This window comes from Alosa sapidissima, chromosome 20, assembly GCF_018492685.1.
Source record: "Alosa sapidissima isolate fAloSap1 chromosome 20, fAloSap1.pri, whole genome shotgun sequence".
In the NCBI taxonomy this organism is placed as follows: domain Eukaryota; kingdom Metazoa; phylum Chordata; class Actinopteri; order Clupeiformes; family Clupeidae; genus Alosa; species Alosa sapidissima.
This window is the reverse complement of record NC_055976.1, coordinates 14,094,167-14,108,778: the sequence shown is the minus strand read 5'-3', so window position 1 is coordinate 14,108,778 and position 14,612 is coordinate 14,094,167. Positions and strand designations below refer to the sequence as shown.

The 14,612-nt window shown below is 42.1% G+C and overlaps 1 protein-coding gene across 1 annotated transcript in view; it reads left to right on the top strand.

The window, feature by feature from the left end:
- Window positions 1-14,015: 14,015 nt before the first annotated feature.
- Window positions 14,016-14,612, top strand: part of LOC121694939 (teneurin-1-like) — a 206,212-nt gene continuing 205,615 nt past the window's right edge. Inside the window, 1 exon segment of the mRNA XM_042075340.1 lies at window positions 14,016-14,302. The gene's annotated coding sequence lies outside the window, so the exon portion shown is untranslated.

Here is a 14,612-nt window from a genome sequence, read left to right as displayed (position 1 = left end):
CCTCTGTGTGTGTGTTTGTGTGTAAAGGTCACACACATTTGCCTCTGTCTATGGCTACATTATTAAGCAACCTATAGCAAAGGCAGCAGGTATTCCATGACAAAGACCCCACCAAGAGTCTCAATTCCCTTTAACTCTGACCTTCTCTCTCTGTGGCAATAACATAGGCGATGTTGCTGCGACTCCTGCTAAAAAAACAGGGACAGGATTGAATGTGCTCGGTACTACATTTCACACTGATGGTGGGTGGTAAGAGACATTGTGCCGCACACTAGCACTCTCTCTACGGACTCACAAGGAACTGTTGAAAGCCGGCCTACCACCCACATGACATGGAGAGGAATTAAGAGTTCTGCTTTAATATGGACAAAAAGACCGTAATAGCCCTCTGAGTTGTTTCTGCCCGCGGACCTGTGCACAAATAAAGTTGCTGTAGGATAACTAACTGCCCCCAGTTAGACGAGCCCTATCCTGTGCCCCATATAGTGAAAGTCTACAACCGTGCCAATGCAATTATGCACTGGGTTCTATTATCCAAATTAATTGACTGTGTTATTTCAAATGGTTAGTTACAGTAAGGTTGTCCTTGCAGATTGAGCGGCAAGCCGGCCAGGTGTGTGTTCATGTGTGTCAGTGCAAGATTTGATGGCTCGGCGGCGTGGCTAAAATCGTAGGGCAGGATATTAATCATTGTCGAGGTGAATCTGGCTACAGCAGCACCCGGTGACTCGAATCGTCAATGGTTTAATTACTAATTCCGTCCCTGACGTTTCAAATCAGTTCAGTACAGGAGAAACACTTGTCATTTCCTTTTTATTCTCTCCTCTACCTCCTCTGCTCTTCGCTTTTTTCCTGAGCAGGTCCCCATATACCCGAAAGTGTTTATCACAGTTCCACTCTGTCCCCAGTGGTACTCCTGCGCTCCCTGTCACAAAAATGCTGGTCGGTGGCCAGAGCGGCAGATTATGCTGACGCGTTTAATGATCCACAGGTGTGTACCCTGTTGGGCAGTTAGGACACACCTGCCCCTGTTCCCCAGTCTGCTCACAGGCATACATCACCTGCGGCTGCTGTGCCCACACACCTACACAAAAACACATGGCGAATGAAAAGGCGCACTTTGCTGATGCTCACTCATATTTGCTTTGTACTAATGGCTGGCTAACGGCTCGAACATATGCTGTTATCAGGGGTTAGCATGTTGTTGGGTAAACAGGATCATAGTTGAGCCGACAGTGACTGGCAGCAGTGATTAAACGGAGAAAAAGCCACACCACTCCAACTGATTAAATAAGATAAGGTTACAGGCACAAAAGGTCTAGTCTGGGTAAATAGGCACCACTAGAGCCAAAAGGCAACAACAACACGAAAACACTCCCACCATGATTCCAAGCTAGGGAGGCTATTTTCATTTTTTGGGGGGGGTAAAGGCTTCCCAAGTACAACTTAATTGGCATGAATTAATAATGCCACTTCAAACAAATGTAAATTCATTTAGTTTAATATTCTTTTCTTCTGATAAACGGCTTGTAGGTATTGCCATTGCAACATCTTTGCATTTTACCAGTCACTCTGACCCCCACATCCCCCTACCCTAACGCTATCAAACAAAACGCTGGTAGCCTTAAGGGAGAAGCTGTGCAATCTCTTGTTTCTGACTTGCTGTAACTCTCTCTCTCTCTCTCTACTGTTACTTTTTTCATTTAAATGCAGTATTTACATAATGAACCATTCCTGGTCAGGTAATTGCACTGAGATGGTAAGACGCAGAAGTACCCAAAGTTTAGAGTCAATGCCAGACGGCACAAAAGCAAGGCGAACAAGCAACAAGAAACTGCTCATAAATGCAAGCAATTGGTGTTCCCCTTGAGACCTGAGCGTGGGTTGCTTTAGCATACATAAAATATTACCACCCCCCCCCCCCCCCACACACACATACACACACAACACAACACCCCCCCCCCCCCCCCCCCCCCCCCGCACAGAAAAAAAAAAAGAAACAGCAAGGAAGCATAGGGGTATATGGCTGGCAGAATATTCTGGCTGATGAAAACCCGGGGAAAATAATATTTGGGCAACTGACAGGTTGATGTGAGCAGCAGTGTTGGGGCAGAGCACGGAGGTCCCTGTCTTTTGAAATTCAATAAGATGCGTTTGAAAAAGCAAGCTGTCACAGGTAACTACACTTGTGAAAGCAACGCGAGGGAACTGATAAAAGGAACGCGATGCCCATCCCCAAAGGTGACACTTATGAGGTCTTTTAGCACAGAGAAATAAAAGTGCTCCAACACAGGACTGCACAGCCCCACACTGCAATACAAACACTTTGATCTGCAAGGTAATTTTCTTTGGGGAGAAACACACACACAAAAATGTAGGAAACTTTTTTCTCATGGATGAGGTGACAGAGGATTCAAACGAGAAAACAAATATATATATATATATATATATATATATATATAAAAGATAAAAACAAAACAAGAGAACAAAACAAAAGCAAGAGATGGACACCTGGTCTGGTTAAAGGGCCTGGTTGGGTTTTTGACAGAGATGCTGTAGCCATAGGAAGAATATATAGAAGAATATTATAGAAGAATTTGATTCAATACCCCAAATCTGTCACTCTTCTCTTCCTAGAGGACTGAATGTCACTGAGATGGTTAAAAATATTGCCTTTTCCCCTCCCTGCCTGCAATTTATGCATGTACTGTATGTTTGATATGAAATTTATGAATGTCATGGCCTTTAAAGGATATTGCTCATTATTGAACCAGGCATTAGCAGGGTTTTAAGGGGTAATGGGAGAAGGAAATTACACTCTCTCACTGGCTACAGCTGCAGCCTGGATCAGACACCCAAATCTGATAATGTGGCTTTAGAGACACAAACTCAGAGCTGGGATTCTTTTGATGATGATGATAATGATGATGATGAGAATGATGATGGCGATGAAGATAGAGATAAATACATCATCATTAATGATAATAAGATGTCCTTTCTATTTTGGAGTTATGTAGACTATGTTCTTTACCAGTACAAAAAAAATATTCATGTCCTAAGAAGACCCTACTGAGGCAAAACAGAAGAGGAGAGAACCATTACATTGCAGTACCTAAATTGGGTCTTGTACATCAATAAGAATGCCCTGAATTGTAGTATTGGAGTCATATAAAACTGGCTTCTCTCCTGCATAGGAACTCATTCATTTTAGTATTATGGAAAAAGTGTTAATTCTTAATCCATCCTTGAATTTATAAGTCACATTCTTTCACAACTTGATGAATGTGGTGTCAAACTTTGCACTGCAAAGTGCTGTTTTACTGCTTTCAGGAGAGAAATGGAACAACTGGAACAAATCAGTTGTGTCGTCAATTCACTTAAGAAGTGTACACCAAACACAACAATAAAATCAGTCAGAGCAAATGGTAATAGCAAAGGCCAGATAAAACAATAACAATAAATTAATACATTTTTGTTTCCCAATATGTAACAAAAGATGCACTTCAGTTGGATTACAATATTTAAACAAAATAAATAAATCAATAAATAAACTATTACATTTAAAATACATCTTGAAAAGCCACACATATCCGTTGTCAATAGTATTTCTCCTATTTCACACACTTGCTTACTCCTTGAATGTTATCCATTGGCCTAAAGTGTTGTCTAGTGCAGCCTTTCTCAAACGTCTCTGACCCGAGGACCGGTCATGGCAGACTTTGGGGTCATAGGGCACACCTACATGTACCCCCCCCATCAAATTATCATGATGATTATCATTATCACAATTATTATTTTGTTATATTGTTATACATGCACTTTCACTTCAAAGCAGTCAATGTTTAAAGTGCTAACATTGTTCACAAAAAGTTTGTGAAAACATGCACATCAGTGGACTGCTTTACTAATGTAAGATATAATAATTACAATAGTTAATTGCTTTTGCATGGTTGCATGATGCTTGCATGAGAAATACTTCTCAAAACAACAGCAACTATATGGGTGCTATTGTTTTAGAATGTTTCCCTCATGTAAGCAATGCATCATACACTGGTAGGCAAATGGAGAAAAAATGTACATGCTTTTTAAAGACATTTCATTTGAATGCCTGAATGTAAGGATTCAGGAAACATAATACCAGCTTTCATGTATGGTAAACGGCGGAGGAGATAAGCGTAAATCTTTGGTCTGGAGATCTTTAATAGGAAGACTAAGGCTTGTGGCCACGCTATATTCAAATTTGACTACTCAGACTGAGGCCTAATCAATGCTAGGCAGTGTTATACAGTCTCTGCTCTGTTTCTATGGAAGTTGCAAGAATCCACGTAGTTCTATTAAATGCCGTTAAATAATTAAATAGCCTTCCGACAGGTTGAAGCGGAGCTTTGCTACCAACGTTATCGGGTAGTTTCAGTTTCTGTCGCGCACACGGGTACACGCATGCATTGAATGAACGCTCATAGACTTAATTGTACGGCTCTATGTTTAATGACATCGAAATAGCATTTCATCCTGAAACGTTTGTTTTCTTTTTCTGTCAATCCGCGGTTCCTTGATCAATTGCGCAGCAAATTATCACACGAAGCACGGGGTCTAATTTCACTCCACGGCTCCGCGGACCAGCAGTCTCCAAGTTGCGGACCGGTGCTGGTCCGCGGCCCATAGTTTGAGAAACGCTCGTCTAGTGGTATTATAGGCTTCCTATCTGCCTAAGGGGATGGATTAACATGCATCAAAAAGTCCTGTCAAGTGCTATACGCCATACCTCTGTATTACTCATTCAGATTGATCTGTTTCAGTCTTGACGGACTTTCAAAAATCTAAAATGTTCATAGACACAAATCACTAAGACCAAACAGCAAGAAAGCTGTGTTTTCTAGCAGTTGTGAGGTTATATATTATTTAATATGTGTTTTTCCCCCTGAAAAAAATGTTGTCATGTTGAGTAGCAACAAGTGATTGGTTAGATAACATCAATAATGTGTGAAGAACAAATCACCTGTGACAAATTGACAAATCACCTGTAACAAAGTAACAAATCACCTGTAACAAACAAGTGTTTCCATCTTATTTCACATGTAATTTCTTCACTTCCTTTGCCTTTACAATGTAAATATGTTGAATAAAAGGACATTCCACATGGTACATGTATGTAACATCACATCAGAAATGTTCTACAGCACTAAGTGACAGATGCCTTCAACCTAAGCACAGTCATCGGTTCATATCTATACACTAAAACCCTTTTCTGCTCAATGGTTAACAGAGATGCTACCGGAGAAGATGTTAAAACGTCTGGGTTACCGGGTAACCACGGTTCCTCGAGTGAGGGAACGAGACGCTGTGTCGAAGACGCTATGGGAATGAGTCCCTTTAGGACGACCTACTGAAGCTAACACCAAAGAGCCAATCACTTGGCTCGAGGCACACACGCCCTAGTCCCGCCCCCACGGCTATAAGTACTCGCAACCAGAGACTTTCTAATGTGGAGACACAGCACTCAAAAAATACTCCATAGAAATGCATGGGGCTAGTTTGTCACGCCAATATGGCCGTTGTCTACACATATCCCACCCCTTCCTCGGCAAAACGTCACACATTGAGCCAATCATGTGGTGTGATGTGAATACATTGAGCCAATCATATGGTGTGTTGTGAAGACATCATGCCAATCATGTGTTGTGATCTCGCCACTGGAGCAAGATTGGTGTCGTGAAGCCTTGCGCACGCGCAGTTCGACCCAAAGACTGTGCCCGATGAGTGCCCATAAAACATTGGTATATGGCCGCCGAGTGGAGGGACTTGCCTAAAAGGACTTTGTCGCAACGTGCCTGTGTACTTCCTTAACTATTGCTTCAGCGCGACCAAAAAAATGGAAGCGCACGGCAATGCGGCACAGCATCTTGTTCCCTCATTCGGGGAACCGTGGTTACCCGGTAACCCAGACGTTCCCCTTCATATCGAGACGCTGCGTCGAAGACGCTATGGGAATGTTGTAGCACCGCGCCGTGCGCATCCTCTCTCCGGAGGCAACACAGTCCACTACTTTTGTATGGGCCTAACCAACCCAGCTAAATCCCTGTCGAAGCCACACTGAGCACACTATGAGCAAGCAGAGCCTTCGATACATCCAGATTATAAAAACGAACGAAAGTGCTAAGGGGAATGTTTGGTTATTCCCCCATGGCTTTTTGCACAGAGGGAAGACGCTAGTACGGGCTGAGGCCCCTTTCACGTCAGGGGCGATGAGTGCAGGGGCGCAACCTGAATTCGCGTCTCACCCATCCTCTGCCTGTTGTAAGCCTTGGTGGGTGGAAACCGCGGGGAGAGGGCCCGGGCCGTTGCCCGCTGAAGTTAGTGTTCGAAGCCGAGGAGCGTGAGGTGGCCGAGTGAGAACGTCTCTGTATCGCTCCACGCTGCTCTGCTTCCTGGTGGACAGTGGAATGCTGACGACGAGGAAGCACGTGCTAGTACGCCGCTGACTGCTTCTGAGTCGCCTCAAACTTCTCTGTCAGCACTGGAAAAAAGGGGCTTTGGTTTCCGCCTCGGCTAGCTTCTCCAAAAAACGGTCATCGATCCGAGATGGAGCTGGCGGGGCCAAGCCAGGTCCAAAAAGGAGGCGTGGCTTGAGCACGTCGTAGAATTCCGCTTCCGGATTTGGCCTCTTGTGGCGTTTTGGCTCTGGTGTCGCAGGAGGCTCCCTGTGTGGATTTAGCTCGTTTGTCTCCCCCTCCGACTCCTATCCGGAGTGGAAGGGGGAAAACGTTCTCCTTGCTCGAACATGAACACCCCCTCCAAGTCCTCATTTCTCCGTAGTCGAGAAAGACTACGGAGGGCTTGATGAACTGGGGAGGGTCAGCGTCCGCTGGCCTCAAGGGGGGAGTGTGGTTGCGGCCAGGGTCCGATTTCGCCTCCTCCTCAGAGTTGTTATCCAGAGGGAGCTCTGAAGGAAACAGATGTCTTCGGTCCCGAAGAGTTTTCCCCGCCATGGTATCGCAGTGTGGGCAGTCCGCCTTCGACGAGAGTGTTAGCACCGCGTGAATAAAACCCAAGCATCCCACGCACGTGTTGTGAGTGTCAGGGGGAGAAATGACGGTGGCTCTTTGGTGTTATACAGCTTCAGTAGGTCGTCCTAAAGGGACTCATTTCCATAGCGTCTTGAACGCAGTATCTCGTGACCGATATGAAGGGAAACCACAAAGTCTCTATCTAATCAGATCAGATCCTGGGAAAGGCGAACCAAAAGGAAATAGGCTACAAAACATCCAATTAGTTAAAGATCCAGTTTTAATGGTGAACTTCTCACCTTTACCTGTACATAATCAAAAGATCATCAATCTCTAGCCATCCTCAAATTCATCTACTAACCTCTAGCACAGAGTAAGGCTTTGTTTTTTAATATTCCTACTCAACTTGGGACTTCCATAAATCCCAGTCCAATAGCTCCTCCTTTCATTTGCACTGTTTGTTTGCCAAGCTGGTCCCCTGCCATTGCCATCTGCACTGCCAGGAGCAGCAGATAGCCAGGGGTACTCAGAGACTGCAGGGCACAACACTTACAGGACTCGCTGGCACCCCAGGCACCTCACATGTAAGAATGATGAGCATTTGGACGACAGTGGCACATCAGAATATCTCCCGCAATATCTTGGCAGAATCCTGTGTGGCATTCATTTCTGATAGGGACACATCTACTTTATTATTTTAGCATTATGGCACTCATAACTATCACATTAACAATTAAATCAACAGCTGATGTTGTGCACACAGCAGATAATATAATTGTGAACTATCAGGGCAAAACATCTAATATCACCATGCCACCAACTGGATTTCATTGCAATATGAATGGCCAATAATAAATGAACAAACAAAAAAAAAACTTGCAACAATAACAGATAACAGTAGTTTATGCAGTGATCACAAACAACTTCTGACAGTTCAATTCTCACAACAATTTTCAATAAATGCTAAGAATGTATCTGATATATATATATATATATATATATATATATATATATATGCACTATGGTTTGTATATTAGTATTTATTTATTTTCATTAGGCTATTGATTGAATTGATTTAAATGTAAAGGTGCTCTAAGCGATGCTGGGTAACGTCACTTCCAGAGGTGGGACCAAGTCATTGTTTGGCAAGTCACAAGTAAGTCCCAAGTCTTAGCACTCAAGTCCAAGTCAAGTCCCAAGTAAATACAGAGAAGGGCAAGTCGAGTCCAAGTCCAAGTCTCATCAAAGCCAAGTCGAGTCCAAGTCCAAGTCCCAATCTTTTTCAAGTCCTGAACAAGTCATCAGGTACTCTTCACTTAATAATGGCATTATTAGACTATCGATCATAATTTTAACACTTCCATCTAATCTACAATTTTTTTTTATAAATACAGATTAAAATATGTTCAATGTTTCTGTCTTGAAATCTTTTACGATATATGCATGCGCATACAATATACACATGTGCATACCTGAGTAATCTGTACAAAACGGATAGCTACATGACAAATAAAAATATTGTTTTTCCAAATTTCGGAGCCCACTGTAAGGATGAGTAATAATTTGACTGATGGCATTTCACTGCGCTAGGCCACTGATTTGCCTGCAAACAATTTATTAGGCTGTCTGCCAGTGGCGACTCATAAGGGAAGCCAAGGTCAACACTTTTATATTATTTAAAAGATAATAATGACACAGTAATTTTGTTTTAAAGTATTAATTTCTTAAGAAATACTACACATGTGATGCTGTTTATCTCATTTGTAAATGGTGCACTGTCACTTTAAGCCCATTGTGTGCCACTGTCCACACATTCTCATAATGATCTTTTTTACCAGCTCCATTCCTATGGCTAGTCCACAAACTCAAACATTGTTTGTGCCACATGAATAGCACAATATTAACAATGATAAGCATTATATTAAGTTGGCACAAACAGCTTTCATTCCTTTGGAAATAGATGCATGTATGACATGATGCTTGCTTGACATTTTCTGTTTGCAATTAAATGTGAATTATGAGCCTGGTAGCCAGTAGCCACCTAGCTAGCTGAGTGGAATGCGTTTCAATCGGCATATCAATGTGCTTCATGTAAACAAATTATTGAATAGGCCTACTTCAAGACTCACCATTTCCATTAAACAAAGGCAAAGACAACTCTTCATATTCTTGTCCACTTTCCAAATCACAGTGAGTGCAGCCTATGTCATAGTGACCTGGATCTCATAGTTTATAACAGTAGTGAGAACCGGATAAATCCGCAATTTCCCCTAATCTCGTATTTGTTGCCTTCATGATTTCCTTTTATACGTTTCTTATATTTAAAAGAAAATATCAATCATCATCAACAATGACAAGCCAGCTGGAACCTGCCACTCGTTTTCTCTCCCTCTCGTGCGTGCTTAGATGGGGTTCTCAATTAAATGGAGTAGGCTAGCATAAGTTCAAGTTGGATCTTAATGGAGAGGACTCGAAAAGTATCATCTTTATGTAACATGCTGTTGGTGCATTTTGACATTGTAAACGTTCTCTAACAAGAGTGCAAATCAGTTTGCAGTAAAGCTACTAGTTATTAGCTAAATGTTGGTCGTTTCTCTGTCTCTTGGTGCCCTACACACAGTGCGTAACGCATGTGGGGGTAGCGGCAGCACTGAACTGTGCTCTGGACTGGCCGCTTGTCTCCGCTATTTTTTTTTTTTTTAGTCGCGGAGGGAAAGCATCTCTGGGGTGACTGGTCCACGATCAGGAAATTTAGTTTTTGACTCGAGACATGTCAAGTCGTCACAAGTCAAAGAGGCAAAGTCCGAGTCAAGTCTCGAGTGAATAGTATTCAAGTCCAAGTCGAGTCGCAAGTCATGCCGAATTTTATCAAGTCAAGTCTGAAGTCATTAAAATCATGACTCGAGTCTGACTCGAGTCCAAGTCATGTGACTCAAGTCCACATGTCTGGTCACTTCTGTTGACTTTCAAGCTCTACATCCTCTATAGTCTAGAGGAATACACCTGGATTCAGGGGAAAATAGGGCAGGGAGAATGTCTCTGATTTCGAACAAAGCTTTTCTCAATAGCCAATCGTGGAGAGGTGGCAGACCTTGTGAATATGCACATGTACTGGGTGTTACTGCTGACAGCGGATTAACAACCAAAACGATGGTGTTTAGTTTGCCTTTGTAGCCATCTCTGGCTAGCCTTTGCTTAGGCAAATGAGACATAACTTCTGCAGAGGTTTAAAGCAAATGTTGTTACAAACTTCAACTTCTTCAAAAATCAACTCTAAACATGCTTCAATTATGTTTGTATTGGCAGCAATTTTACACTGGTTTCAGTAGGAACTTTTCCCCGAAAACACAACGGAAGTGAGATCAGTGGGTGTCTCTGAAAGTAGCTGTTTTCCGGTTGTGAGGGTTTTGGCCCAGAAGTTCGTTCAGCATGATGCGAGCTTCTAGGTACCCAGATTACATCCTCTATAATCGCTCACTGCAGTCTTGTGATGATCAGCCATTCCTCCCCCTCCCTCCTGTGCTGCTCCCGTGCAATTGAAACTCTCCTAAACGTGCATCTCGTCTTGCTTGCTGGAACAGTTTGTTATGTTTTTATGGGCTAGGTTTGCCCAGGTTGTTTTTGTTGCCATTTTTGGAGCCTGGGCTGTCCACAGAGATCACGTTTTTTTTACAGTGCATTCAGGACACAGACAGCTAGCGGTTGGTTAAGTGATGTTTGCAGTAAGTGACATAAAATGTTTTAGCCTAAAAAACGTGTGGCATCGCTTTGAGCACCTTTAACTTTGTATTGTTGTTATTTGTGTGTCGCTTTGAACAAAAGCTTCTACCATAACCATGACCGTAACCATATAATGCCAAGAAATGTAATGCAGAACTAATGCAACCCATAAGATTCTTTAAACGCCATCTCACATGAGTACAGTAGAAGGTACTTTGCTGTATACACTCTTCTAAGGCTGCAGCGGCATATAGGTGTGTAAACAGACAATACAGTCTTCAAAAATTACGAAAAATGGTCACTTACTGCAGCAGTCTCAGCCAGAGGTCCAGTATTGCTACTACTGCTGCTGCCAATACTGCTGCTGCTGCTGCTGCCCCATAGCTGGAGACTGTAACCTCAGGTTGCTATGGACCCTTTCAACAAGGTAAACAAAAACAATGCTTGAACGTTCTATTTGGGCCCCAATCTACTTCCTCTGCATTAAGATAACATATGGAATGTTAAAAAGGAAGTCTTGTGGGGCCAACTATGATGCTGATAATGGAACTCTCTTGAAAGGGTCCATACGACCAGCGAGCCAGCAAGCGAGCGGTGGAGTTGTTGACTTAGAAAATAGGGGAACAACTGAGGCAGGTAATTGTGGGTTTGAACTGTCCTTTAAGCCACTGAGCTTCCCATTAGGGGCTCATGCTGGCTAACCACAGTCTACCACTGCCAAATTGATTACTTGTTAATCAATTATTTCCTTTTTCAAACAAGCAAGCTGGCACCAGGGAGGAGATGGAATCAAAGGAAATGAGTGAAATGTTTCACGCTCACTGACATCCTAAACAGGTAGAGAGTGTAGCTCTGACAGGAAGAGAGTGTGAGCTTAACATTATGCTGGCAGGATGTGGACCCAATAAGACATAAATTCTAAATGTGTGTTTGGTTGAGATTCTACTGATAGACATGAATGACTTATTGGGGGGATTTTTAATGGGTGGCCAAAAAAAAGCACAACAACAAAAAACAGAAAACAAAACAGAAAGACCCAGCGGGTGAGGAAGTACTGTATATCCCAAATAAGGCAGTTTAACTTTCGCAGCGAGAGAGAGAGAGAAAGAGAGAGATCAATGGAACCGCATGGAATTTATATGGAAAAAAAAATATTCTCAAGAGTACACTCATCATATCTGTCTACCACTGGGAGGGTTTCTGCCTCTTCAGCGTGTCTTTGATCATTTTGGGAGTTTGATTTGATTTTCATTTGTTGCTTTGTCGTACCCTCACATGATTAATAGTTTGAACTGTGGGAGTAATGAATCAATACACATCTAAATTTTATCAGTATTTATTTTATCCAAACTGCTATGACAACTTGTCTCTGACTATAGTGTGTACAATTTTAAAAATAAAATGATTATTAATGCCAAGCAACCACACAGGGTCTGCCTTTTGGCATCTTCAAATTGATTCCCATAAAAGATTTCATTCCACTCAATAATCTATTCCAGTTTCCCGCAGTCAACAAACAGCTCCCTGAGGGTTTTCACTGTGTCTCCAAAATGCTTGGTGAGAGATTTGACTCATAAACACCAGCATGTTGCCAAGGCTCAATAATTAATGTGATTGTCCCTTTTCATGGCTGATCACCTATTGGTGGAATTTGGAGCCTCAAACATATAATTTGTTTTCCATTTCAGCCAAAACTATGAGTACAACACCTGGAAGAACACAAACAAACAAACAAACCCACCAAACTAACCAAAATGTGTAGAGAGCAATGTCCTGTGCCATAATGTCTAACATCAGTCATAACACAAGTAAAACTAAAATGTGTCTAAAACTGGTATGCTATCTGTCTTTAAAGTATTTATAAACCTTGTGAACACCACCAACACTCCAGCTGGCATTGATAAAGCCTGCTAAAGAGTTATTTTGTGACAGTTAAGGCAAAGTGCTGTGAAGGCTCTTCGAAATTGCAAAGGTTGATCCCAACCAAACAGCAAAACTACATACAGTAGTTAAACTGGCCAGTTTGCTGGATTGGCAACATGCATATTCATACAGTATGTCCCTCACAAATCCAAAAATTATAGCTGCTCAAAAAGTGGCAACCTGTTGCATAGTGTGACTTTAAAGATATAATGACACACAAAGAACTCATTTGAATCTCCAGATCCACTTTGGGGTAAGAGAGATATATAGTTTCTTTTCATTTCAGTCAATGACTTCATATGCCTTCCTTCAGACTAGGTCTACAGCTTGTTACAATGAAACAGCTGAAATATGCCTGAGAGAAGTTCCATAAAAAATGGATGCTCTCTTGTTGCTTTGAGAGAACTTCTGAGGTTTAGTGGTTGTACTTGAACAGCTGTTAGAATAATTTGCAAGCAGCTCAAACCAGAGCTTTGGGGATATCGTCAACTCTGTTTCAGCGGTTGATATTTTTCTCTTTTTTAGAGGGTCATGTATTTTTCAGGGTTTTCCCTCACTCATGTCATGTCTGCCGATAACCTTGACTCTGACCAAAAAATAAAAAGTGCAGTTTTCAGTAGGCCTATACTGATGGTGTCAGGAATAAGTTTTACATGTGTAAATGTACATGTGTATGTTTGGAAATGACTGGACTCCATGTTTGGACTATGGTGTAGTAGGCTACTTTATGTGCTGTGCTTTTTCTCTCTCAAATTACAGTAATGCTGACATAATCTGTAGGTCAGGATAAAACATGTTTAAGGTCTAAGTGCTACAGATCACGAAAGTTTTCTGAGATAAAGTGATAGATTATCTTCCTCTAGCCTATAGGTTAGAGTAGCCTGCTACAAATACACTAAAGACACTTTATGGACCACTTTGCACCATTATTAATCACATTATGACTGACTTCAATGTCTTTCAATTAAGACAAAAAATGAGCGTGGGCCTATTCCTGAGTATTTCTAATAGTCTTTCTAAATACAGGACAGGAGAATAATTCACATCGTAGGCGACACAACTGGAGGTAACTACCCACGGACCAGCAGAAAAATGTTTGGATGTTTCCATAGAACATGATCAACTATCTGCCTCTTAACAAATGATAGGTCTACGTCTGTTCTTATTCAGTGTTGATGAGGATTTTATTTTTTGTTAGTCTGTGTTACAGTCAATCTGCTGAGTTTTACCCGCATCATCCAAGCCAGTTAGAGATATACATTCAGCCGCTGCCTCTACTGCCACACCCCCTTTGCCACAACCCCTTGGTATATTCCAGAGATGCTGATATAGCGAGTATGAGAGCCTGTCTCCGCAACAGCAAGATTTGCGGTCTATCCGTGGCTCTCAGGAAGAGAGCATATCGCTTGAATACATGCCCTCTCACTTCTTTCACGAAGTGTCACTTGCTCTGTTTCGTTGCAGCGTCTCAAAATCAATAGATATCTGACGGAGCTAGGTCGCTAGATGTAGCCTACGACTCGCGTCTGCCCACCAAGAGGGATAAAACAAAAAATAGAAATTAAGGCTAAGGGATTTACATGGTTTTAATAACTGAGCCTGTCTGGACGAAATGGAATGGGACTAACCTGTTATGGCAGCAAATCGGAAAGGTAACAGTTGTTTCAGGATGCCGACGTACATAGGACACATGTGTTGTAATGAATTATTTCTCATTTTGTTGCTGTCTACACCTCACATGCGTTAACGTTACACTCACACCTGGAAAGCCGTGCTGTGTGATAACTATGTGGAATGTAAATGTAGAGTGTAACAGCAGTATTATAAAAAGGTCATGGTCCATCTTTAACGATAATACATCTGAAATATACGACGTTTCCTTCGAATGTGTGTAGGCTATGTTAACGTTTGACTTCTGCAATACCTGGTGAACGCATTTGTCCCATGCCTTTTCGCGCCTTA